General features: G+C 49.9%; 2 long non-coding RNA genes across 2 annotated transcripts; one reads left to right on the top strand and one right to left on the bottom strand.

The window, feature by feature from the left end:
- Positions 1-4,042: 4,042 nt before the first annotated feature.
- LOC308562643 lies at positions 4,043-8,601 on the bottom strand. The gene is made up of 5 exons (XR_013999643.1): positions 8,464-8,601; positions 7,823-7,931; positions 6,864-6,933; positions 5,044-5,136; positions 4,043-4,371 (listed from the first exon to the last, which is right to left on the bottom strand). It is a non-coding gene; the product is annotated as an uncharacterized lncRNA (long non-coding RNA).
- Positions 8,602-14,260: 5,659 nt separating this feature from the next.
- On the top strand, positions 14,261-19,374 carry LOC308562737. Its single transcript, XR_013999673.1, has 5 exons — positions 14,261-14,345; positions 14,789-14,827; positions 16,225-16,304; positions 18,815-18,919; positions 18,996-19,374. It is a non-coding gene; the product is annotated as an uncharacterized lncRNA (long non-coding RNA).
- Positions 19,375-22,294: the final 2,920 nt, after the last annotated feature.

Genomic DNA, 22,294 nt, shown 5'->3' with positions numbered 1-22,294 from the left:
TATAATGTGGGGTCTTTACATATAGAAGATATTTAAAGCCCAGAAACTTGATGAGGTCACGGAGGAAGTGAGAGAAGACAGGAAGGCCAAGGCTGAAGCCCAGGACTCTTCAATATTTAGAGGCTCGGAAGAGGGGCAGGTGGGAGCAAAGGACCCTGAGAAGAAACGGTAAATGAGGAGGGAATCCAGGAGAAGGTATTGTTCCAGAAGCCAGGTGAGAAAAATGTTTCAAGGAGGCAGGGATCAGCTGTGTCAAATGCTACTGAGAGATCGGCCAAGAAGGGGAATGAGAGCTGACCGTCGGATTTGGGATGATGGAGTTTGTAGGCAGCCTCAGTGAGTGCAGCTCTGGTGGGGGTGAAACCTGATTACCATGAGTTTAGAAAAGTGCAAAAAAGGATAGTGAGTCATTACTTTTCTCTTTGCCCTTCTAGTAAATAGAAAGGCAACAAAGACACCAGCTGACCACCAAGGGGCTCCTTACCCTCTGGCTTCCAAATGGGTCTGACAAGAGGTGGGAGAGAGGAAGACAAGTGGGAGGTGGGAGAATCCTCTACAGGGGGCCTCTATAAGACCCTCTCCTTCCAGTCCAATAGCTGCTCTCTCCCGTCTCCCTTTGTGCCAGAGGAAAGAGCAATGCAGTTGTCACCAACTGCAGGTTCCTACACTTTCCCTTGTGGTTCCTCTAGGCCTATCCCATGCCTTTGAAAAAAGTCCCTTTATACATAAGCCCTCCTTTAACTGTCCTAACTTAGACGTGTCTTCCACTTCTTGTTGAGACAGTGACTTACGCAAGCTATTAGCCAAAAATTGAGCAGCCAGAAACCTTTAAGAAAAGTTTTTTATTATAAAAGTTTTCAAGATGTATTAGAGCCTTTTATAATAAACTCCCATGGACATACTGCCTAAATTCAGCAACTATGGCTACTCTCATTTCATCGAACCCCTGCCAGCTCCCCACCCCTGCCACTGAATAATTTTAAAGATGATCCTAGACATTTATCCATAAATAATTCGGTATAGATATCTAAAAAGTAAGAATTTTTATATAATCACAATATCATTATCACACCTGACAATTTAATATTCATGAATATCATCAGAATACCTGGTGTTTGGTTGTGGAGAAAAACTGACCATGCCTTCTAGTGGAAGGAGTTTATCAGGGCAGTCACAACACTCTATGGTATAAATCCAGAAGCACTAGTTTGCAATGTCTTCACTGTTTATATGTTTATTACCTTTTTTAAAATTTATTGATCATATTTCTTACTCCAAGATAATCCAGGACTACATTCTCAGAAATTACACGGAGTAAACTCCAGCAGCACCTAAGTGCACACTGTCCTAGGAGAAAGCATTTTGCAAGGAAGCGGTTCACGGATGTCTTCCAGAAACCAGCAGCTTAGGATAGCAAATAATTTCCTGGGGGCAGACAGCTGATAAGGAGCGTTTATAAAGGCCTCCTTTATAAAAGACTAAGGGCTACGGTTTTGCACTGACCTGGTTTTTTTATTCCATAACTTGCTCTCCCGGTGACGGTTTCCCTTCCAGGAAGATCTCAGGCAGCTCAGATGACTGTTCTTGTCTGCCCTTTCGCCCTCTCTGCAGAACTTCTTGCTCATATTGGCCAACACTGACTAGGCTGAAGACTGAGGAGCACCTGCAGCTGGAGGAGTGGACGCCACAGCTGGACGGCTCCTGCCTGCCCTGTGGAGCCCCAGGGGCTGTGACCATTGTCTCCATGGACACTAATCACCAGGGAGCCTAAGGCACCTGAACACCTAAGTGACCACAGGACTCTTCCCCACCTTCCTCCCCCTCCTCCTCCTCACGTCCCTACATGTTCTCTTTGCAGCTGTCCTCAGCTTTACTCTGGGGAGTTGACCTCCATCTTACCTGTCTACTGCTAGAATCAATCTTGGTGAAAGAAAAAAGCATGAGCTGTGTCCAGTCACCGCACAACCCAACGCGTCCTGCTCGAGATCAAACATATGTCACAAACACCTTAGTTGTACTTGTCATTTGATGTCATGATTAAGGGAACAAGAGTCAGACACACTGAGCTCAAAGCCTTGTTTCTGCTACTTCCTTGGTGTGTATTTACTGAGATGGGACAAACAAAAGGTGAGGGAATTTACCACAAGACCTACATTATAAGAAATGTTGCAAGTTCTACCTGAAGGAAAAAGACAAAGTATAAGAAACTTTGAGCAAAATGACAAACATTATCTGTATATTTATCAGTGATCCCCGCGAGGGCACAGACTCTTACTCACCTCGGCACCACTTCTAACATGGTGTCTGGCTCACAAATTGCTTTATGTTTTTTAAATGAATGAACTTTTTTAAAAAAAAATCTTTTTTTTAATGTTTTTATTGATTTCAGAGAGAGAGGAAGGGAGAGGGAGAGATAAAAACATCAATGAGAGAATCATCAATCATCTGCCTCCTGCCCACCCCCTACTGGGACCAAGCCTGCAAGCTGGGCATGTGCCCTGACCGGGAATCAAACCATGACCTCCAGGTTCATGGGTTGACACTCAACCGCTGATCCACTCTGGCCAGGCTGAATGAACTTTCCATCTGTCCATCTCTCCACTCTCCCGGCTCTTGATTCTGGTATGGAACCTCCTACCAGCTGCTCCACCAGGCCTTCTGGTACCCTGCAGTTTCCAGGCAAGGATCATGCTTCCTCAACCTTACTTCTGGATCCTGGGTCACCTTGGTTGTAATGCTCTCCTCAGACTTCCTCAGGCACTGAAGACCAGGGATGGCTCCTGCTTCAGAGGCAGGAATGACAACCTGGTATCTGATGGGTCATGCCTGGTGCCCCCTCAGCAGCGGACAGTACCTATCTGTAGCAACTTTTAAGTGGACGCAGATTCCTTCCTCTGGCATCTTTTCAGGCAGCTACAAGCTGACTAAAGGTGGTAAACCCAAGTCAAAGGATGGTCATCTTTGTTGTTGTTAATCACCACCAGAGGATACTTTTTCCATTGATTTTTAGAGTGGAAGGGAGGTAGGGGACAGAAACATTGATGCAAGATACATCCATCAGTTGACTCCCACACTCACCCTGAATGGGGCCAGGGATCAAACCTGCAACCCAGGTACATGCCCTTGACTGGAAATCAAACCCACAGCCCTTCAGTGCACAGGACTACGCTCTAACTACTAAGCCACACTGGACAGGGCCTTAGGTAGGTCTTAAAGAGAAGGCAAGGCAGAAAAAGAACCTTGAGGGCAGAGTGGAACATGTCAGCCATGAAGAATGCCTGCCCTTGCAGTGGAGGCCATCAAGGTGTCAAACTCAGGCAAGCTTGACAGCCTGAATTCTGCCTCAGCCCCGCCAATGTGGTTTCTACTTCAAATGCAGAAATTGGACAGTTAACTCCAGCCTTTCATCACGGCCTTTGGGACGTATCTCCTCATGTAAAGACCCCTCTATCTGCAAAATGGGATTAAAAAATTCATGCACGCACATCCTCACATTGCGGTAGTTATTAATTTTAACCCAATGACCTCCAAGAAGCCTGACCTTGAGGACACCAAGGTCCAATGGCAGCTGCTCCACATTCACCCTGCTCCCACCCTGTCCTCTCAAGTTGACACCGTCTATCTTACACTCCAGATAAGTCAACCAACTCGTCCCAGTTTGCTGGGACTTACCTGGTTTAGCAATTAAAGCCCCTTGTCATGGGAAACCCCTCAATCCCAGGCCAACTAGGACAGTTGGTCACACTAGTAGGCAATTTTTTATGAGCCAGTCCCCAGAACTCCATGACACCCCAGCTTTCTCAATGACATTAGTACCTCCCTCTAGCCCACCCTGTCACCAGCCACCCTTCTAAAGCCTTGGCCTAACTGTTCCTCAACACCCTCAACTCTCATGGGTCCTAAATCTGAACCACCTACCATCACTTGCTCACCTAGTCCTAACTGAACACTTCACACAGGAGTGGTGATACAAGGACTGAACACGAGATCTGGCTGTGACACGCTTTCTCCAGGCCCAGCCTTGCTAGCACATGGCTTGATGTTGATTTAAAAGGCAGACAGAGCATGTCTGTAAGGTTTATTAAATGGGTAGTGGAGAGGAAAGTGATGAGTAGCTACAAATTCGAGAGAAAAACTCTTGATCACTAAAGTCACAGCAGAAGGACTAGGGGCAGGCCCTCTAAGGGAACTGCTGTCAAGACAAAGAGCCAGCTGAAGTGGACCCACGCTTTCCCTCTGATTCTTGTGCAGAGTGAACAGTTGTTATGATGCTCTGAGCAGGTAGTGAGGACAGCTACGGTGAGGTTTCATGTGGGGACCTCCCTCTCAATTCTCTGCCCCTCTGGTGTCCACAACCACCACCAAGAGAATCTAGAAGAAAGGAAAGGTAAGTCCAATGGTTTGGAGTTCCCATCTGCATAAACACAAACCAGCTATCATCTGGCTATGGGTTCCCAGACCTTGGCATTAACTCACCATGGTGAGAAATATCAGGAAACCTAGGTCCCAAGTCATCTAAGGGTCACTGATTCATGGCCTTGGGACTTTCAACAGTCTCCAAAATAAGGCTGGCGTAGGAGGGAGAGGAAGCATACAAGCATTCAGTCTCCAGCGCCATCTTCTCCCCAAGTGACATCACTGAGAGGGTCCCAATCAGCCGGGCCCAAGCCACCAGTTTATGTACACCAAACTAGGTATCACCTGAATAGAAAGGGCAATAAAGGAAAAGCATCTTTTTTTTTTTTTTTTTTAAATATAGCTTTATTGATTTCATAGAGAGGAAAGCAGAGAGACAGAAACATCAATGATGAGTCATCAATCGGACGATCCCTGCAGGCCCCTGACTGGGGATCGAGCCCGCAACCTGGGCATGTGCCCCGACCGGGAATTGAACCCCGATCGCCTGGATCCTAGGCCGACACTCAACCACTGAGCCACGCCCGGCCGGGCTCCCCTTACATCTTCATCCAACCCCAGGGAATACACACTTGACTTTAAAGATGCAAAATAACAAAATTCCAGAAAATGGTCCAAAAACCTTACCTCAGGGCCCCATGGTCTAGTGCCCAGCTGATATGAAGACTGACATGAAGATGCTTGATGTCTCCCATGGCACCTCTGCACCTGCAGACCCATCTGCAAGAGACAAACCATGCGTGGGCACTCGTAGCAGGCCCTGGGGACACAGGAAACTCTTGGCACAGTGGCTGGCAGATCAGAGCACCCGCAAATGTGGGCTGTTACTGTACCTGAACAGCCACACTGCTGTCTCAGGAACAACTTAACTCCAGGAAGGAGTCTGCAGATCGCGTGAGATCAGGAGTAACACCTGTGTTATCCTATGTGCCAACTGTGATCAATTTAGCACTAACAAGTCTAGGTTAAAATGATGCAGAGGCCTGGTTTTAGGCAGGGTGCCATGGCTGACTGGCAGTGATTAGCAGGAACCAGGACAGGTACCACGTGGTGGGAAGGCCCCATACCTACCATCTAGTCTAAGAACTGCTTACATATATCATCAACTATATTGTGCTTGGCCCAGCTCTATTGCTGCTCTAGTCCCTGCCCCTTAATCTAAGGGAAGAGGGAAAACCACCCCTGATGGTCCACAGGCCTGACCATGACAAGACTAAAGGTAGACCATAAGAAGTCTATGTTTCAATAGAGAAACAACACTTCCAGTGCGGGGGGGGGGGGGGGGGGGGGTGTCTCAGCCCCAGGCATTGTTCAAGGGTTTTGTTCCCCTAACTGTCCCACAATGGGATGAGCCCCACCACCCTACGATGACTGACATCTCCACATCTCCATCTCCTCGTTTTGTTTTGCTGTTTTTTTCCAGGTGCCATATGTCAGGCACTGAACACAATGCAAAACAAAACTGAAGCACTGCCCTCAAGAAGAGCACAGCATGGGGACATGATAAACAAGTCAGTAATTTCCAGGTATGATTAGTGCTAAGAGGTAGGGCTGAGGTGGGAAGGGAAGCATGCGATGGGAAGGCATAGGAAGCTTCCAGGAGGGGAGCCCCAGGACATGACCAGCCCTTAACCATAAACTCCATGAGGCAGGGCCCTGCTCAGCAAAAGAGCCTCTCAATGAGCCACACAGCACCAGGTACCAGGAAGTAACACAAACTGGTGGGAAGACTTGTCCGAAAGCGCCAGGGTTTGCAAGGGACGGGGTGGACCCTCCAAACACGGGGAAATGCTTTCAGCAGCTCCTCTCCCTGCACTATCAATGACCAGGGCACAGGCAGCCCATGACCACTTTCGAATGCAGGGGCAGAAAAGGGCAGTGAGTGAGGCGAGAAGGCAGGCCACTGCCAGCAGCCTGAGAAATGGCCTTAAGTGAGAACAAACCAGCAGACAGCTCAATGACTAGATTACAATCTAAGATTACAAAAGCCACATTTGATTTTCAGAGATTGTTTACCAAATCCCCACCAAGAGTTGAGAGTTAAAAGGAAAACTAACAGCAGATATACTGAGAGTCCTTGAGTTCTGAAAGATTGGGTGTGAGCTGTAGCAACACTGAACAGTTGATAGCATTCCCACTCAGGCTCACAGGACAGCCCTCAGCTGGATCACTGGATATGAATCCAGCTTTGACTCTACAACGCACCCCTCTGTCCATTCCAACACACTGCTGTTTTCCTCTCAACATCACAGGAGCCTTCATGAGGGGCTCTCAGGAGCAGAAGAGGGCCCAGACTTGTGTCTGCTGGGCTAAGGGCCAAAGCTGGGGACACTGGGAAGCAGCCTTCACCTGCACTCTCACTCCCCACACCGCATCACCTACACACCTCTGGCGTAACAGCCTGCACAGAACTTGAGCTCTAGAGAACCAGATAGGACATCACTTACCTGGGACCTCATAATCCAGGATCTCCCTGAGGACAGCTCTCATACATGGAACAGCAGTCACAGGATACTCCTGCAGGGGACAAGAAGCCAGCATGTGATCGGCCACTTGGCACTGCTTAGATGTCCAGGAAACCATCATGCTCATCAACAGAAAGCCACCTGAGGAATCCTGGTGTTAGGATATGAATGCATTGAGAGCCTGCCTCCCTTGATCCTCAGTCTACTTCATGCTCAGTCACTGCCAGTCACCTATGGCTGTCCCATTAGGAATGGACAAGCGTGGATCCTCTGAATATGAGGAAAATCTTACAACTCTTCCTTTGCCTGCATTACAGGACACAGGCAGCCTGTACTCACTTCAAACACCGGCAGAGAAAAGGACACCGAGTTGGTGAAACTGGAGACCAGTGTCAGAAGACCACAGCTATGGCTCCACAACCAACCCATGCATTCATTGCCCGAGGAAGGACTCACAAAAACCAGCTCTGAGTCAGGCATTCAATAAACCAGACACCAGGGCCTAGGAGGCATCTAAAAGGTGGTGGGGGCTGGAGGTGTGTGAAAGCTCCAGGGTTTGCAAGGGACGGTGTGGACCCTCCAAACACGGGGAAATGCTTTCAGCAATTGCTCTCCCTGCACTATCAATGACCAGGGCACGGGCAGCCCACAATCACTTTCGAATGCAGGGACCTAAAAGGGTAGAATGTGAGCCAGAAAGAGGAGCCCATGTAAGACAGGAGAATAAAGAAAACCAAAGTTCCACAGCTAGAGGGGCTGAGTCTGGATCTGGACTCAGGCTTTTCTGGCCCCCAACCCCGGCCCCATCTACACCACCAGCCTCCTTCTGCAAGGCAGTTCCCAGAGCCCACGGACCCCAGGGCCACCCCCTCTGCAAAGACCACAAGCCCCGAGGTCAAGGTGCTCGGGAGCAGCGGCACTTAGCCAGGGGACAGCCTCACCTCTGACAGCGGGGGAGCATCAGGCAGTGTCATCGGGGTGCTGGAGAGAAAGGACGCAGCCGTCCAACGGAGAGTGGTCATGTCTCCCAGAGCCACAGAGGTGCAAAGCCTAGGCAGGGAAAGGGGAAGGGGCGTTAGTGCGGAGCAGGGGGCACGAATCCCGTCTGCGGCCCTGGGCGCGTCCGTGAGTTTAAAGCTCAGCCAGCGGGTCAATAAATGGAGGTTTCAACACTTTCCTTTAAAGCGAAAGAATTAGGCTCATTAAAAATAGTTTGTAGGCAGCAAATGACTGGCTCTGTGAGATTAAATGCCGGGGGCAGTGGAAATCTGGGGTCACGCGCGGCTCCGGACACGTTTCTGGCCGTCGGCGGTCACCAGGCTTCCCCGCCCGGTGGGGGGGACGGGGACCGGACGCCCGCACCCGCTCGCTCCGAAGCAGCGGCGGCCCCGCGGCCCCTTTCCCGAGGGCACGAACCCCGAGAGGCCCACACCCGGCGGAGGAAGCGGGCGCGGAACAGGGAGCAGGGCCCAGGCCCCAGGCTCGGGGCTGACCTCCGCCGGCCCTCCGCGCCCCTCGAGGCCTGGTTCCCGTTACCGGAGGGCGCAAACCACGCGCCCCTCGCTCCCCGCAGGGGGCTCACCCAGGGGCGGCGCAGCAGAGAGAGCCGACACGGCGGCGAGGCGCGGATGCCCGAGGATTCCGGGAGTCGCGGCGGAGCCACAGCACACGGCAGCACCGCGGCCAGGGCACGCCCCCGACTGCTCCGCGCCGGCGGAAACGCGGCTGGGCGCGGGCTGCGGCCTAGAGCGGCGCCTCCCCCGGGAGGACCCCGCGCGGACGGTTCTGCGCGCCCTCTGGCGGAGCGGAGGTCGAATGCCGACTCGGGGCTTTGGGATAATTTCCCAAAGGGCTCTGGAACTATAGAAATAACACTCCCGCGCTGGTTTTGCTTTTCTATTTGTTCAGAAGGTGTTCCTTGGTCACTGATTTGTCATTAATATGTAGAAATGATGACTCCTCCACGTGAGGAACTTTAATAGCAGAATCTCAGTGTTCAGGATGTTTAGTTTGGACAATAAATAGGTCTTTGTCTGATTGACCACTGTACTCATAGTACCTGGTTTAGTGGCTGGCACAGTTGAACAAATTAATGAATTCTGTCCATGTATTTATTTGGCCATCACCAGTCTAAAATATTGTCCCAATGGCCTGAGATTAGAATGTGAGGGTGACAATGAGATGAGCCTAGAGAGGTGTGCAGGGCTTTGCTGAAAATTAAACTGAACATGTAAAATAATGGAACAGAAACCGTGTTCCCCATTTTTAGTTATTATAAGACTTACCAACTAAGAATGATCAGGTAAGCTATGAGGCCTGTCTTATATTCCTCTAGGACAGGAAAAATAAACTCCTACTTAGAAGTTTAAAAAGGCTGGCAAAAAAAACCCCACCAAAATTATGATTACATACAAGGAGTCTTGTTTTCAGCGTACTGGTTGCATTAATAATGGATTGGGCTGTAGCTTTGAGGCCAACATTCCAACACTCTAGAATCTATGACCTCACAGTGGCCGAGAGAGCCCCTTCCCTTGGGGAAATGGAACCTCTGCCGGGGCAGATTACTCCAAGGAGTTGATGCCCAGGGTCAAGGCTAGAAGTCAGCAGCTGGCCCTGTGAGGTCTGCAGGAGCTCCAGGCCCCGTCCCCACACTAAGAATGACCCCCATGCTGGAGGCCTTGCTGTACTTGTCCATCCTCCTGCTTGTCTGCTTACTGCTCCTCTGTTACTGCATCTTTCGGAAGCAATAGGCTTGGGCTCCTGCAGGCTGAAACTGAGGCCTAAGAGAAGTCTTGACCAGTCCAGTCCCCTGGGGCTGCTCATGGCCTGGGTCTTGGCTTGTTTTGAAGTCTCCAACAGCTCCAAGCCGTCTCTGGATGCTCTGATAGACTGAAATGAGACAGAGGGTCACTCCACCAGGGTCAGCTCCCACCTAGGTCTCAGCACCGCCTTCTCCCTGAGTCCCCTAGCTGAGTCCTCTGACCCCCACCGCCCCCACCCCCCACCACCACTACCACACACAGCCTCTCTAGTTTTGCTTCTGGTTCATTGAAGGCCACTGGCTCTGTAGAAGGAATCAATGTGGGCTCAGTAGTAGTATAGATTACTCAGGCCTCTGCCATGTGGACAGGCATGAGATGTGGTGGCCCTCCCCCTTCAAAAAGTGGCAGGACTGTGTCCTGGAGAATGGAGTACTAGATACAGACCAATAACCTCAGCAGTGAGATTGAACTCTCCTTCTACCCATGATCAACGACCCTTGAAAACAACCTTCTTGACTAATGAACCTGGGTAATTAATTAACAATAACTTTGGACCTTCCTTGCTAACTAAATAACAGATATTTGCGGTTAATTACTTAAATTTTCCTGGCTTAAGACCTTGAGTTTCCACCCTGGCTGGGGGGCCAGTTGGTTGGAGAATCTTCCTGTATACCAAACGGTTGTGGGTTTGATCCCTAGTTGGGGTGTATATGGGAAGCAACCAATCAATGTTTCTTTCTCTAAAAATCGATTTTAAAAAACAAACAAACAAAAACCCATATCCTCAGGTGAGCATAAAAATTTAAAAAAAGATTTTAAAAAAAAAGACCTTGGATTTTCCTAGCCAAGGCCATTAGACATCCCTGGCTATTTTTCTGGGACTTCCAGGATAAAAATAGGAGATGGCTTCTGTGATTTTACCACTATGTAAGATATTGGCTGATAGCTTACAATGTATATTCTATCTCTAGAATTCTAAGAATTTTTTAAAGTTATGAATGGATATTAGTTTTTATAAAATGATGATAATGATAACTAAAATTGATTAAACTAGCTTACTATAAAAAAAATAACTATTAAAAAAACTTATGGTACATTTTAATGTATTATTTTACCATTTAAAAATTTTTAAATGGTAATAAAATACGCATAATGTACCATCTTGACCATTTTAAATATTCAGTTCAGTAATCAAGCACATTCACATTGTCGCACAACCATCACCACCATCGATCTCCAGTACTCTGTTCATCTTGCAGAACTGAAACCCCATACCCATCAAGCAAAGACAGATGTGGTCCCTGACTTTGCTGGTTGTAGCCTAGTGGGGGTAATAAACAAATGAGCCAGAAAATGTAATTAAAAATCATGACACGTGCTAAAAAAAACAGGCACTGAAGTAATCAATGCAATAAGAGCAGAAACTAAAATGGAATAGAATGAGTAGAACTATACTCAGAGCAACACAGGCAAACAACTGTAGGGAGCATAGTATAGTCAGAGCAAAGAGTAAAAGGTTCAAGAACAATATATTTGACTTTTTGCCCATAACACTTAAAATTTAGGTAAAATAAACACATTTCTAGAACATATTTAACCTTAAGGAAAAATAGAAAAGGTGACTCATAACACCTGTAAAAATTGAGTTGGTAGTTAACAATCTCCCAATAAAGAAAATATCATACCCAGGTGTGTTTATAGGTAAGTTCTACAAAATATTTTAGTCGTATACGGTCTCCCAGATAATAGAAAAAAAGGGGAACAGTTCTTGGTTCATAGAACAACCATGATCCACAAATTAGACAAGGTCAATAAAAGAAAATTACTGGCCAAGTTACTTGTGAATGTAGACGTAAACATCCTTAAAAATATTGGCAAGAATTCTGTATGCAAGAAACACAGTGAATGTAAAGTCAGAAGTCCATACAAAATAGGGGAAGATGTCCTGGGTTTACCCTGAAGCACATCTCCATCCATCATCCAAAACTGAGAGCAGGCAGGGCTGCCATATATGGTTGTGCAGGTTGTGTGCTGGCCAACTCATAGTCTCTGGTTGAGAAGCAGATGTTGGGGATGCTTGGCTGAATATCATAAACACTTGATGTTTTCCTAGCATGCCTTCTCTGGAATAACAGAGTGACCCTAAGTTCTACCATCCTAAAGGGGTTTTTAAAAATCCCATTCTAATTCTTTTTTTTTAAAATCCTCACTAGAGAATATTTTTTCCATTGCTTTTCAGAGAGTGGAAGGGAGAGGGGGAGAGAGAGAGAGAGAGAGAGAGAGAGAGAGAGAGAGAGAGAGAGAGAGAGAGAGAGAGACATCGATTGGTTGCCTCCCACAAGCTCCCCGGGGCCGGGGATCAAGCATGCAACCGAGGTACATGCCCTTGGCTGGAATCGAACCTGGGACCCTTCAGTCTGCAGGCTGACGCTCTAACCGCTGAGCCAAACAGGCCAGGGCCCATTCTAATTCTTAAATAGTGGGTCCTTCTAATAAGACCCTTGTGAATATCTCTGAAGGGCAACATTTGGGGGGATTTCCTCCCCAAGCTTCATCTGGTCAAGTAGAAGATAAGTGAACCTGTGCTGGTGAAACTTCTGCAAGTTCATTAGAACAAGAGAAAGGCTTTCAAGTAGGAGGCTTTCTAAGAAATGCACCCCTTAACCTTTGGCACTCGAGCTCTCAATTCTCAAAGTTACTCTTCAGGCTAAAGAACCACTTCCACCCTTTCTGTAGCTGTGGGAGGAGTCACCCATCTCCAAAGTGTCTCATCTCATCAATGGGTTGGGAGCTGTTGAGCAGTCACAGGTCCCTCTCTGTGGTTTGCCAGTGTTTGGAATGCTTGGCCAAGGCCTGTCTCCTTCCTGCATGACTTCACTGGGCAGGCCTTACCCAGGAAGGCAGTGGGTGGAGGGCCTGCAATAGCAGCGGAAAGAAGAAGGAGCCTGAAGGTCGTCAAATCTGGGCTGGGTCTTCCATCCACCTGTCACCATTGACCAAAGTTGCTTCCACCTGAAATTTGCCAATATATATATATATATATTTAAAATATATCTTTATTGATTTCAGAGAGAGGAAAGGAGAGGGAGAGAGAGAGATAGAAACATCAATGATGAGAGAGTCATTGATCAGCTGCCTCCTGCATGTCCCCCACTGGGGATCGAGCCCGCAACCCAGGCATGTGCCCTGACCGGGAATCGAACCCTGATTGCCTAGATCCCAGGTTGACGCTCAACCCCTGAGCCACGCCTGGCCAGGCCCAATATAGTTTTGAATGTTTACATCTACTTTCACAAGTGACTTGGCCAGTAATTTTCTTTTATTGACCATGTCTAATTTGCGGATCATGGTTGTTATGTGAACCAAGAACTGTTCCTTTTTTTTCCTATTATTTGGGAGACCGTATACGACTAAAATATTTTGTAGAACTTACCTATAAAGACACCTGGGTATGATGTTTTCTTTATTGGGAGATCATTAACTACCAACTCAGTTTTTACAAGTGTTATAAGATGAGCTTTTCTGTTTTTCCTTAAGGTAATTTTGTTAAATATGTTCTAGAAATGTGTTTATTTTACCTAAATTTTAAGTGTTATGGGCAAAAATCAAATATATTGTTCTTGAACCTTTTACTCTTTGCTCTGACTATACTACAGTTGTTTGCCTGTGTTGCTCTGAGTATGGTTCTACTCATTTTATTCCATTTTAGTTTCTGCTTTTATTTCATTGATTTTACTTTTTTTTTTTTTGAGAACTTGTCATGAGTTTTAATTATTACATTTTCTGGCTCATTTGTTTATTATCCCCACTAGACTACAACCAACAAAGTCAGGGGACCACATCTATCTTCTTTATTTCCAACGCTTGGCTCAGTCCCTGATGATATGAAGCGGCTGCTCAATGGATTTTCTGGATGGACGGGAGTCTAGGTGAAGAGAGGATGAGAGCATGGATGGATGGGTGGAGGGAGGGGGGCAGGGAGGGAGGGAGGGGTGGGTGGCTGGATGGGTGGGTGGAGGGAGGGAGGGAGGGAGGGAGGAATGGAAGGAGGGAGGGATGGAGGGATGAAGGGATGGATGATGGATGGATGATGGATGGATGGATGGGTGGATGGAGGGATGGAGGGATGGATGGAGGGATGGATGGGTGGGTGGGGGGATGGATGGGTGAGGAAGCTGGTGCTCCGTAAACGTTCTCTGGATAAATGGCTAGAGGGAGGAAGGGAAGAATGTAGTGGGGAGAGGCGAAAGGGCCGGCGGGACGGTGGGAAGATGCAGGGACGCGCGGCTCGGGCGGGCCAGCTTTCCCCCTCCGTCCGCTAGGGGCACTAGGCCACGGCTCGGCGGGGGCCGCTCTGCGCCGCTCTGCGCTGCGGCCGGAGCCCCGCCGCCTTTCCGCCGGCGCCGGGCGGGGCGGGGGCGTGTCTAGCTCGCGGGGCCGTCGGGGTCGCCCAGGGCCGCCCCCGTCTTCTCGCGCCGCCCCTCTAACCCCGCCGCCGCCCGCCCTGTCGCCCCGGGTGAGTCGCTGCCCGGCCACGCTGCCTGGGGACCCCCGGCGGCCTCTGGGGCCGGCGTGCATCCACCTGCGCCCGACAGGAGGGGAAACTGAGGCCCGGAGCGCTGCTTCGGAGCGAGCGGGTGCGGGCGTCGGGTCCCACCCGGCGGCCCGTGGGCCCGAAGTCCGCCGCGAGTCGTGCGGGGCGGTGGGTGACCCCCGGCTTGGGGGGCGTCTGGGCCCCCTGATGTTCCCTGCCCCCCCACCACCTCCGACTCCCGGCACGTGAATCCCCCCAAGCCACTGGTAGGATACTGCCTACAAAGTATCCTTCTGACCCCCAACTCGTTGTCCCTGGGGTAACACTTACGGGGAAGTTTTACAGGCAGGTTGGCTGCGCTTTCAACTCCAGGGCGCGCCCAGGCCCCAGACGGGATCCCGCCCGCTGCCCCGCACTGACGCCCTTCCCCTTTCCCCGCCGAGGCTTCGCGCCCCCGTGGCCCTGGGCGACGGGACCACTCTCCCCTGGGCGGCCTTGGGCTCTGGGCGACGGGACCACTCTCCCCTGGGCGGCCTTGGGCTCTGGGCGACGGGACCACTCTCCCCTGGGCGGCCTTGGGGCTCTGCAGCAGCCGCGCCCCTTCTCCCCAGGACCCCGATGACGCTGCCTGAGGCGCCCCGCTGTCAGAGGTGAGGCTGTCCCCTGGGTGAGTGCCGCTGCTCCCGAGCACCTTGACCCCGGGGCTTGTGGTCTTTGCAGAGGGGGTGGCCCTGCGGCCCCTGGGCTCTGGGAACTGCCTGGCCAGGCCCTGTGCAGGAGGAGGATGGTGGTGTAGATGGGCCGGGTTTGAGGCCAGAAAGGTTCAGATCCTGGCCCAGCCCCTCCCTAGCGCTGTAACCTTGGGTAAGTTTCTCGCTTCTCCTGTCTTTCCTCTTCCTTCAGGCAGGGAAACTGCAGAGCTGTTGAGGGGACAGAGGCCTTGTCTTTTTCTTTATTTTTGAACCCACAGTGTCGGGCCTATAGTAGTAGGTCCTTACAACATATTTGTGGGGTGAATGAAAAATTGGAGTAGTTTTACCAGAAGTTCCTGTGGACTTTCTGGTAAAGGGAGATACAATCCTTACGTGAAAGATGAAGCATGGGCTGGGTCTCAAGGGCCTGTGTGCTGGTTGTGGAGCCACTAACTGGGCTGTTTCTCACCAAGGGCTGCCCTGCAGGAAGCCGCGTCTGCCTCCCTTCTCTCCACTGGTCAGGTCCTTAGTTATGTAGGGTCCCTGCTGTGATGTAGTCTGGAAAGTGGCTTGACAGGAGATGAGGGCACTAATCATACGTGGTGGAAATTGTTGGTTTTCTTGTCTTTTTGCTTCTCTTTGCTGTGGTCTTGAGGTCAGTGTCTTGAGTCTTGCCTCTCCTTAGCTTCGGTGCATGGCAGGTACCCAGTGTTCAGCAGCTGTGGAACAAATGACTATCAGGAGTGAAGGGAAGGGGAGATGCATCCTTTTAAGGTGGCATGGCTCATCACATGTGGAGGATCGGCCAGCCGGGAGGAGGCGAGGGCGCTTCCTCTGTGTTCCCTCCTCTTGGAATTGTTATTCCTGTTGGCCAGTAGGCTCTTGGCATGAGATGGAGCCCAGCCCACCAGGGGAGGAGTTTCCTCATGGCCTGCAGTTATGTGCCAGGAACCAGAGCAGGAATGAAATCAGACAAGGCTGGTATAGATAGAAATCTGACCTTACCTTCACAGGCAACTGAGGTGCTCCTGTTCTGTCACCCTCTCCACCCACGCCGGGCGCTGCCTATCAGGTGCTGCACACTCCCAAACCTGTCCTGGATTCCACATCCTGTTCAAGATCCAGCTTCTGGAAGATGATTTGGAAACCCCTCTGTGCCAGATCTGTTGTCTCATGTGGAGTTGTAAACTTCTTTTTAGTTCATGAGACAATAGTGTGCCTTGTGGGTTAGTAAGGACAGCCCATATTTCTGAAGCTGCTAGCCTCTGTGCCAGATGCTTGGCATGTGCTTATCAGGACCTGTTGTGATCAGGTGACATCTAGGTTGCTCACCCAGGGCTGCTTGTTTATTGCAGAGGAGGCAGCTCGATGCAGAGGGGCCCTCGAGAAGTGTCTTCATCCTGTCAGGAAGTGCCTGGACCACGGTGCTCCCAAGGTGAGGTCTGTTTTCTGGAGATCTGGGGCCTTGCATGCTACAAGGTGCATGGAGGTTCTCTGGGTGTGGTATAGTCTGGAAGCAGATAGAGAAGAGGTAAGGTGGCTTTGTCCTGGCCCCCAGTTCTACCCTCTCTGGGACTGTTGAGAATGCTCAACTGACTGCTCCCGGCCTCTGACATTGGCCTTCCTTTTCTGCCCCTGCGTTCGGAAGTGATTGTGGACTGCCTGTGTCCTGCTCCTTGGTAGTGCAGGAAGAGGAAATGCGGAAGGGGCTGTCCTATGTTTGGAGAGTCAACATCCTCACCTTCCACTTCTGGAGTTTTCCCACACCTTGGGCCTCCAGGGCCTTGGGGGCTGTCATGTGTGAATTGGTGTCATTGTTGGGGCTTCCACTTTTCTGCCCTACTGTTGGGAACCAGGCTATGTGTGCTGTGTAAGTTCACCTCAATGCCCAGCATAGTTGCTGCCAGTCAGTCATATACACCCTTTTAAACGTGGCTTTGGCATCCTTTTCAGCCTATCACTGATGAACTACACATTACCAGCATTGGCTACCCTGCCAGAGGCCATCCACCATCTCGTTAGAGTTAACTACTGTCAACATTTGTGGAATGTTTTCTATCTGGCAGCTACTGTGAGCAGGACAAGTAGGGTGCTCAATTGTGGTTTCTTGTCTGTTGCAGATGAGTCCACTGTGTGCAGAGGCGTCATGGGAGTTGTCATGTCAGAAACATTCTAGGCCCCAGTGTCCTTGAGGTAAAATGGCTGATCCATTTTCTGGAGTATTGGTCATCCAGTACAGTCATCGGTCGTGTGTATTCCCAGGGGCTTTGGGTGAAGGTGTAAGGGAGCGAGCAGAGAGGTGAGGTGAAAGTAGCATCCATGAGTCCCCAGATCTGCTCGCCACCCCAGCCCCAGCCAGACTAGATCACATCTGGCCCTTATGCCTTCAGCAGCTGCTGCAGACTGGTGCCTCCACAGCGCCTCTTGAATAATGAGCCTTCTCTGGCGTATCTGCCCACCCTCCCTGGAGCAGGAGCAGAAGCATGTCAGGGAAAATGGGTGGGTCTAGGCATGAGAGACCCATGTCCCTGGGCTTTAATCTCCTCCTGCTTCCTTCTCAGTCAGTGTCCTATTCAGACCCTTTTTAAAAATATGTTTTTATTGATTTTTAGTGAGAGAAGAAGGGAGAGAGAGAAACATTGATGGGAGAGAAACATCAATCAGCTGCCTCCTGCACACCCCCTACTGGGGATCCAGCCCTGACCAAGAATCCATCCAGTGACTTCTTGGTACATGAGATGATGCTCAACCACTGGGCAACACCGGCCAGGCCAGAGCCTTATTTTCTTCATTTGAAAAACAAAGCTATGATAGAGGTGACTTTTGTGGTACTTAAGACCACATGATGCCTATCATATCTAAACCTAGTGTTTTCCCAATGTTTTTGCCCAAAGTGACTTCTCTTTGATTCCCCTTGGCAAGGAGGTTCTATGGGATTTTCACAATAAAGAATGGCCACTCCTGGGGTCCTGTGCTTGACTGGGTCATTTTTTGAGACAGCCTATTCCACAGGCCACTGGCACCCGCTTCTCTTCCTGGGTCTTTCTCTGCCCTTGTATGCACCTGCAGTCAAAAGTGATCACGGGCTGTTGGTGCCCTGGTCATGCACAATGCAGGGAGAGGAATTGTTGAAAGCAGTTTCCCGTGTTTGGAGGGTGCACACCTATCCCTTTCAAATGCTGACGCTTTCACACACTCCTGCCTCTGAAGCCAATGCTTTCTGCTCTCGGGCATTGTGGACCACTGTGTGAGAGTCAATGGCAGGAGCCATTTTAGGTTGGCCTTTCTCAGCTTGGCCCCCTGTTGTTGGAGCCAGGCTATGTCTGTGTCAAGGTTTAGACACTTTAGGGTGTAAGGAGTAAGGATGAGTTATGCATAATGAATAAGTGCAGTGTTGGGTGGTATATAGTGACTGCGTAAAATTTTCAAAAGGAAGCAGCTCTTTGGAGGTGGTGGACCTGAGCAGGCCCTTGAAAGAGTGGTGTGTGATGGGCAATAGGAAGGTATTTAAGGAGAAGGGAACAACACACAAGGACAGTTTTGAGACTGGGGTGAGCATACGTACCTGGGAAGACCTGTGCAGGCAAGTAATGACAGTGTGTACACGTGGCTGCTGGGGTGGCCTTTGCTCCCAACACCATGTGGTGGGGCCTTAGTGTGAGGAGCCCCTACAGACAAGCTCTCTAGCTGTCTCTCTGCCAGTTACTACATCTGATCTATTGTCCTGAAGAGGCCTGTTTTTTCCAGACAGTGTTCATTTTGGCTCTTCTCTGGGAGCGTTGAGATTCCTTTTTGAGTTGAGTTTGGTGTGAAAAAGCAACTGGCAGCTCATTTGTGCTTTATTGGGGGCATTCTCCCTGATACCCCCTTGAAGAAAGATGAAATAACATTGGAGACCAAATACTTGTTGTGACCTCCTGCTCCGTGGCCTTCTCATCACTCTAGGGATGCTGCTCTCGATCTGGAGATTGTTGGAGAAAGTCCCAAGGGGATGGAAGCACCCTCAAGATGGTGACCTGGGTCACAGCTCCCCGGAGGGGCCGCCTCATGGTGAGTTTAAGCCAAGGGCCTGTGTTTCTGAGGTGGAAATTCTAGGCTGCCGGGCTCATTTGATTTTCTCCTTTAGGTTATTTTGGGGGTTGATCATGGACACTGGCGTAGCAGAGTGAGAATGATGCGGCCACGTGATGCATCGCAGACCTTCCTACCCCATTATCTCAGCATGACATGTAAGGCTTTTCCCTCTGAGTGAGCTGGGCAGAGGGAAAGCCCTGGGCCTCTGGAGACTTGGAGACCTTCCGCTGGCTCTGCCTCTCCCCAGCAGGTGCTACAGAGCACTGTGGACCGGAACAGCTGGTTTCCCTCCGTCTGGGCCAGGCCATCCAATGTCCTCCGTGCCCCCCTGACTACCGCTTGTGTAACTTTTTGGAACCGAAATGTCCTGTTGAAGTTTTCTGTGCTGTGCATCATTGTCCCTTGCCTACCTCAATAAATCCTGAAGTGCCCCTGCTGCTTGTTTTCTGTTTGTTCTTTTTTTCCTTATTTTAAATGGATACCTCCATGTGCCAGCGAGGCTGGGTATAGAGAAAGTGGGTCGCAGGGGTAGATCTTCCAGTTTTCAGGCCTTGAGATTTTCCGCTTAGCACGTTCCTGAGGCTTCACCTAGGGGCTAGGGGTTGAACAACCCTGAGTGCTTCTGGGGGGCTCGAGTTTAGGAGAAAAGAGAACTGTTAGCATTGCTGGCTGCAGGATGTTTGGGCCAGGGCTCCGGAAAAGAGGGTGACGGTGGTGTGGACACAGAGACAGTCGGGCTGAGGTCCCGAGGAATGCCGGGTGCTTCTAGCCCAGGGTGAAAGTATACCGGGGGGATTTAGGGAGATGGTTTTGAGCAGGGGTGGGAGTGGGGTGTGCAAGGAACAGCTGCCCTTGGGAGAGCTCTGAGGAAGTGGTAAGCAAAAGGCCAGGTGTCGGCTACTGTTACTCTTACCAGGAGGTAGACTTGGTAACACTAACCGCAGACATGCTAAGCATGCATGTGCTTCACCACCCTGTGGGTACGTGTTACTTTGTCCTCGTGTTTCAGGTAGGGTCCACACAGAGCGCCTCTCCCAAAGGCCATGGAGGAAAGGAAGGAGTTGATTGTCTACTCCATCCATGGACATTGAAATCACCTTGACTGGGCTGAAGTGGAAACCAGGTGGTCAGGCCGGCCTTTGTGAATTCAGGACCTTGATGGCCTCTATCAGCGGGAAGCATTCTTGGGGTCTGGAGGGTCTCCTTGTCCCACCAGCTCGACAGCGGTCCTTATTTCTGCCCTGCCCCTCTCCTTCCTTCCTTCCCAGACCGTTTGCTCTCCTGACAATTCCGCTTATTCCAACTCCTGCATCAGTGCTCTGCCTGTCCACCCTCACCATGCATCACTGCCCACAAGCACCATGGGCCCAGCCACTCTACTACTTCAGGTGCTGGGCGGGTTGTTCTTTCCCTGGCCTGCATGCATCTTCCTTTTCAGACGCTGGCCTGACTCAGCTTGGGTCACTTCCTTCAGGAAGCCTTCCCTGGCTAAACCTCCACCCAGACTGGATTTCCTGCCCTTCCTTTCATTCATACCAAGTCTCAGTTACGTGCAGGCACAATTCTAGGAACTGGTAAACAAAAGGAAAAGCAAATTCCTGTCTTCATGGTGCTTACATTTTGGAGAGAGACATACCATAAAGTATTAAAACGTCAAATATGCTAGAGAGGGCTAAGGAAAAATAATAATAAAGCAGGGAAATGGCAGGAAGTCTGGGGGCTGGCAGGAAGAGTGACAGTTTTAGCTGAATAGACAAGGAAGGCCTCCCCTGGGAGGTGTGATCTGAGTAAAGGGAGGGATTCTCACCTCTGGGTGTTCAGGGCAGCCTGTGCAGCCTTCATCACAGTTTGGACCTGGCATGGAGGGAGCTTGCCTCGGGAACTGGCGGTGGAGTAGGGGTGAGGAGACTCGAGGCCTCAGGCCGCGGCAGAGCTGCACCTGATTATGAACATCTGCCATATGGTGAGGGTGACAGCCCATCAAGTTGGGATTAGCTAGTTAGCCCAGGCTGTGCATGTCTTGAGGTCAGCTCTACAGCCCCCTTGCTCTCCCTCCCCCCATCCACAGCTCAGTGGGCTGGGAAGCCCAGTTATCCAAGGGCAGGCCTAACCCATGACCTTGGTCTAGGCCAAGAGCAATGATAACCAAGCCAGGCAGGTTTTCCTCTTGGAGAGTTGTGAGTATATCAAGAGCCTGAGTAACAGGTTGCAGAACAGACACAGAAAGAGACAGGAATTGAGTCCCTTTAGCAGCAAAGTCCAGCGGTGCAGTGTGTTGAGCTGCTGTTGCAGGTGAGAGAACCATTTCTAGAACCCTTACAGGGGAAGGATGGTACTTCAGTCTCCAAACCACGTTAGTGCTCTACCAGCCCTGGCTATGAGCAGCACTCAGACTTGCCACGAGGCCTGGGGGTTCAACTTTTCTTGAATTTTATAAGGTGTGGCCATGTGACCAAAATTCCTGTCTTCCTTTTCTTTTTAAGAGACTTACATTCACCACAATTGTGCCATTACTAGAGGGAGCTTAATGAGTCTCTGCTCATAACAGCCTAAAGGGTGTTACCAGCATAGTTACTGACACATGCAAGGAGCTCAATCAGCCTTTAAGGATGAGGAATGAAGCCAGCCGTGGCCTTGATGGTGTGCACCAGGAATAGCTCCCCAAGGCCTCTCTGTCCCATGACTACAACTGCCATGTCACCAGGACACCTAACTCCACCAGCACTAGGAAGCAGCCTAGTGAAATCATTAAGAGCCTGTAGAATTCTGATGTCCCTTAACTGCTATGGAGCCTGGAGCAGGTTCTTTTTACCTCTTGAAACCTCAGCTTCTGGCTCTGTAATTTGGCCAGAATAGCACCTACCCCAAATAGTAAGGATTAAATAAAATGCCGCACATTAATTGCATAATGCAGTACCTGCCTCATACCGAGTGTTCAATAAATGTCATCTATTTTTATTTGATGAGCATGTCTAGCTAGTTGATAGTTAAAAATGAAGAACAAATATATAATGTCATTATGACAGGCTCATCTGTTAATGTGACACCGTGAATACTTTTTGCTAATTTGCAGACATCCCGGTGGGGCTGGTGTTAGGCATTGCTACCATTGATTGAATTGTTATTAAATGCCATGCACTGTAATAAGTAAATCTTTATATATAATTACTTTGTTTAATCTTCACAACAACCCAATGAAGTAGATTTAATTATCCTCTGTTTTATAAATGAGGAAACCAAGGCTCAGAGAAATGAAGGGACCTGTCTCACTTCTAATGAGTGACTCAGCTCGTTTTCCATTTCCTGGTGTATTAAGTGCTGAACAATGTTGCAGGCTGATTTCATAAATAG

Source organism: Miniopterus schreibersii, assembly GCF_964146895.1.
Source record: "Miniopterus schreibersii genome assembly, chromosome: 10".
Classification (NCBI taxonomy): domain Eukaryota; kingdom Metazoa; phylum Chordata; class Mammalia; order Chiroptera; family Miniopteridae; genus Miniopterus; species Miniopterus schreibersii.
The sequence above is the reverse complement of the archived record's forward strand: the minus strand, read 5'-3'. Positions and strand labels throughout refer to the sequence as shown.